This window comes from Montipora foliosa, chromosome 8 (assembly GCF_036669935.1).
Source record: "Montipora foliosa isolate CH-2021 chromosome 8, ASM3666993v2, whole genome shotgun sequence".
In the NCBI taxonomy this organism is placed as follows: Eukaryota; Metazoa; Cnidaria; class Anthozoa; order Scleractinia; family Acroporidae; genus Montipora; species Montipora foliosa.
In genome coordinates this window covers 26,031,081-26,036,080 of record NC_090876.1, presented here as the reverse complement: position 1 = coordinate 26,036,080, position 5,000 = coordinate 26,031,081, and the positions used below count along the sequence as shown (strand labels likewise).

The window sequence follows — 5,000 nt, the reverse complement described above, 5'->3', positions numbered from 1 at the left end:
GGGGGGTTGGATAGAGGTGATGGGGAAGATGAGGGAGGGGTGGGAAAGTTGAAGAAAAGAAAGAAATAACATGTTCTTTTTTAGACCCCCTAAAAACCATGCCCCTGTTTTTTAACTACACCGCAAAAAAAGGAAAATCCCTTTTTTAGACAGTTGATAAAAATAAACCAGTACAATTAAAATTGTACCAGTTCAATATATTCTGTACCAGTTCAGAAAAAATTGTACCAAAGGAACAAATTGTACTACAACATAGATGCCTTAGGAATACCTCTGTTTGGAAGAAAGAAGAAAGTACCCTATGTTCCTCAGTCTATCTTTAAGGCCACCTCACTCAAAGGACACTGCCAACTTATCAGCCAGGAAGCTCTTGTTTTTGCAGAAAGTAGAAGTCTCTGAAGAAGGCTCCAAGAGTTGCTCTTTTGAAACTGCTATCTATGCGATGTTTATCAAATATGTCAGAGAAGCTTCAAGTGGACACAGGGTTGTTACCCATGTATGAAAACAAGAACATGTAGTGTTAAAGGCCAGAAAAAGTTTCTCTGAATTGAAAGTTCTTCACCTGTATTGTCATACTTGACCACTTATTTGGGCTTAATGTGTTTAAGTAGCCAACAATAACGCTTCAAAAATAGGCATTTTTAAATTGAAATCCGCCATCTTTGTTTTTGTTATACAAACGAGGCTATGATGTAGCAATAGTCAAGGATTTCTCCGGATGCCTAGATGTAATTCATGTAAACAAGGAAAACAGGCGAGGAGAGCAATACTTTGTAGACTTGAATCTTAATCCAGAGGGTAAATTGTATTGATATTGGCTCCACCATCAGAACAGAGTTACCTTGTGGTTGTTAACCCTTTCAGCCCCGTGGGGTTCCCCATTGACGAGTAAAATCGTCTGGCGTTAGACAGAGTAAAATCTATAAGTGGCACTATTGGGAGTGAAAGGGTTAATGGGGACATAGTTTTTGAGTGAATCTAGCTGTTGTTAACCCTTTCAGCCCCGTGGGGTTCCCCATTGACGAGTAAAATCGTCTGGCGTTAGACAGAGTAAAATCTATAAGTGGCACTATTGGGAGTGAAAGGGTTAATGGGGACATAGTTTTTGAGTGAATCTAGCTGTTGTTAACCCTTTCAGCCCCGTGGGGTTCCCCATTGACGAGTAAAATCGTCTGGCGTTAGACAGAGTAAAATCTATAAGTGGCACTATTGGGAGTGAAAGGGTTAATGGGGACATAGGTTTTGAGTGAATCTAGCTGTTGTTAACCCTTTCAGCCCCGTGGGGTTCCCCATTGACGAGTAAAATCGTCTGGCGTTAGACAGAGTAAAATCTATAAGTGGCACTATTGGGAGTGAAAGGGTTAATGGGGACATAGGTTTTGAGTGAATCTAGCTGTTGTTAACCCTTTCAGCCCCGTGGGGTTCCCCATTGACGAGTAAAATCGTCTGGCGTTAGACAGAGTAAAATCTATAAGTGGCACTATTGGAAGTGAAAGGGTTAAACAGGGTTTTATATCTGAGTTAAATGCAGGGATTTTACAAAGCGAAAGAGACCTTGCAGAGCTAACCCGCGCTCTTTGCTGTGAAATAAACGCCTGGAAATCAAGTTTCATCTGTCTACCGTGGCTTTCTATGAGACCAATGTTACAACTTCAAAAAAAAACATAGATCGATTTATATATTTCCATCGAATGGTAAGAGTAAATCGTTTCAGCAGTTTTTTTCTAGCTCCAACATCATGATATTTTGGACTGGTTGACTGAGATTTCAATATGAAGCAAATGTCACCAAGACCAATATTCATCTACCCGAAGATCCTGCTTGGTCCTCGTTGGTAAAATGACAGTTACCCGAACAGACAATATAGCAGTCAGGTTTAAGGAATCCATACAGGTTTTACATGTATTTTCAACATTTCTTTAAATTGTCATTTTCCAGTGTAAGTCTACATGTGTCTAGTTTCATCCCCCTCGAAAACGTACATGTACACCCTAACAACGGTAGGGTAATTGTTGCTGTGAAAAAGCCTTGCTATGTGTACTGTGCAACATCTGAGAGTATCATCGGCTTATTCTAAATTAAATGCTTCCCGTGTAAAAGCGAACAAATACGTTTGCTGAAGCATCAAAGATGGCTGTCGAATAAGTAAAACAACGTCAGTTAATAGGGTAAAGAAGTTTGATAAAATTGTGTGATCCGCAGGGTGGACAGGCAGAGCATTTGTATGTTATTTAATATTCTGGGATACATGTAATTGCCTGATTTCAACTTTTAGGGCCCTTACCTTCTCTTTTTCCTCCCTGCAATTGATGTTGATATTGACGGTTTATATTTCCTTAAGACTTTTTTCTTGGAGGTGTTGCCATACATGTCCTGTTAGTTCCAGTTTTACTTAATGGTGACGAAGAACATATCAAGATCCTTCTGACAATCTTTATTTTGACAAAGTGCACTCAGGGTCACAGAGGCATTTTAATTCGATGTTCACATTGACATTAGAGCACCTGCTTGGGCATCTTTTTTCTCTGCAAAACAAATTTCAGCAGTGTTAGTAATAGTAATAATTATTTATTTTAACGTGTACAACAAAATAACACAAATTAAAAACAGCAATCAATTACAACATGAGGAAAGGACTGTAGTTACCATGCAACCTCTGGGATGGTGGCCAAGGACTTCACCCTCGTGTAAAGGGATATTATCCGTTGCTTTGAGTAGCATATTTATTTCTTCAAGTATGGTAATCTTGACCAATATTGTCCATTACTGGCAGGTCTGTTATTGGGAAAATGGTGCTTCCAAATTGGTGTCTTTACTGTTAATATTATTGCAAAGCCTCAAAAGTAATAAGAAATTTACAATCATGGTCACTTTTTAATAGTGTTGTTTCACCATTTTTGCAAACAGTTATAATAAGTATAATCAAACATGTTATGGTTGATTATTAAATTTATCTTGAGTTTTGAATTTAAAACTTTTCATGAAACATTTTTGTCCACTTTGAACTTAGATGGAAACAAAAGCATCTCATTTGATAATAAACTTGGTACCAAAATGAAGTCATGGTTTCTTGAGGTTACAACATTGGGTTATGTAATATTTTAGGATACAAAGGAGATGGGCTAATTTCCCATTCTTGCACTAGTACATGTAGTAAAAGATCCTACTTAGGCTTAAGGTTGAGTGCTAGGTACCCCTTTGTGTTGCTTTGAGTGTTGTTTTTGTCAGGAACTTGTGCCTGCCTAAGTTCTTTCCTTCCTAATTTACGAGTCTCTTCGTTCTCTAATTTTCAAAAGCACTAGTTCTAACGCTTCCTTATAGACATACAGCATATGCCCATTAGACTGTTAGGGGATCCACTCTCTTCAAAACAAATAACTCCAGCAAATCATTAACTCCAAAGTTAACAGCTTCAACAACAACATCATCATCACTTGCAGTTGAAGATGGTCCTTGGGGGTCATATCCATAAAGTTCCATGGTTGATGGCTGTTCTTGTACTTGGCCATATGGTAATGTGTTGTCATGGTGTAACATATCATTGCACCACATTTGGTATGGAGACCAGTTTCCCTCTGTGCACACCTTGTGATGATCAAAAGCTTGCATTTGATTCTTGGAATAAAGACTAAATGTAAATGCGAACGAATGAAGAGGATCCTCAGGGTTAAGGATACCGGTAGACTCCATTGCATAAAAGAGATAATAGTAGAGATTGTCTCTCCATAATCTTTCTATTGCCTGATTGTGAGTAGACGGACCAGCAAAAAACTTGCTCTTCCTTCTCCTCATCCTTGGATCATAGCATCACAGACAAGTACATTTTCTACATCCACATATTTCAGCACTTGGCAAAGTCCTTTTTGACTTGCTCTTCCTTCTCCTCATCCTTGGATCATAGCATCACAGACAAGTACATTTTCTACATCTACATATTCCAGCACTTGGCAAAGTCCTTTTTGACTTAGGTGGCCTGCCACTTCTGCTGGAGAGAACCGGACAGCCACAACACTGAGGACTTCATCCCCTACTCTTCTCAAATAGTGTGTGGGTTCTTTAACATCCCACAGAGAACTTATGAACATAGAAGATATTTGTGAGACAGGGCATAAGGTTTATAGTCCTTGAAAGTCTAGCCATCTGCAGATCAAATTACGAAGGCAGCACTTTCTCCTCAGGGGTTTGAACCTGCAACCTGCCGGATGACAGCCTGATGCTCAACCAACTGAGCCACTGATGCCACCTTTGTCAACTCTTATTCTGAATGGCCAACGTTCCCCCCTCATTTCTCATTGCATGCAGAAAGAGCCAAAGCACAGTTTCAGCTAAATTATTTGAACTACACCTCAGAAAAATAATTTGTCATAAAAATCCGTCAATGCATACATGGATTACAAATTTCCACAGAATTGAAGAGTGATGGCCATCTAAGTGCCAAAAAGAATTTGACCAAGGTACACTGAGTGAACAATTAACAGCAGCCCATCTTAATGCAGTATTTTGCAGATCTATTCTTTCCATAATCTCTTGCATCCTCCTTCTGTGAGTTCTCAAGCCAAGTGATCCGATGAAACCTCCAACCTAGTCCTGACCAACAGTTCTGCCGTGACTTGAAATAAAACCCCCAACTATTTCATTAATCTCAAATCAGACAGATCATTAAATACAGACATGTTTTCCAAACCATAGACAGACACTCTCCTGTGTATTCATGTAGTCCAACTGAACCCTAATTCCTGACTCTAAAGGAATTTCAAAACAAATTCTTCCAAGTAAGTCTTTTTTTAGAATGAGGTAAAGGAGCAAAACTTTCAGCCACAGTCGCTGGAGTGACAGGCATCATCACAATATCATAGCATAGAGAAATATGTTAGTTAACACATCTTCAAAAGCTGTTGCAAGTTATGTTTCTGCAGTTTCCTGATCAAACATACCTGGGAAAATAGCCTGTGCAGAGTTGATAAGTGAAATGAGAAACTTTGAAAGGTCTTTCTCCCATC

At 39.0% G+C, this 5,000-nt stretch overlaps 1 long non-coding RNA gene across 2 annotated transcripts in view; it reads right to left on the bottom strand.

The window, feature by feature from the left end:
- LOC137967253 (uncharacterized) overlaps positions 1 to 5,000 on the bottom strand; it is a 51,264-nt gene that overhangs the window by 40,072 nt on the left and 6,192 nt on the right. The window contains exons 3-4 of one of the 2 annotated variants that reach the window (XR_011116508.1): positions 2,647 to 2,836; positions 2,333 to 2,525 (exon numbers count right to left, since the gene is read on the bottom strand). The exons of the other annotated variant lie outside the window; for it this stretch is intronic. This is a non-coding gene — a long non-coding RNA (uncharacterized lncRNA). Of the gene's footprint in view, positions 1 to 2,332; positions 2,526 to 2,646; positions 2,837 to 5,000 lie in introns of those variants that run through there. 2 annotated transcript variants of the gene reach the window in all.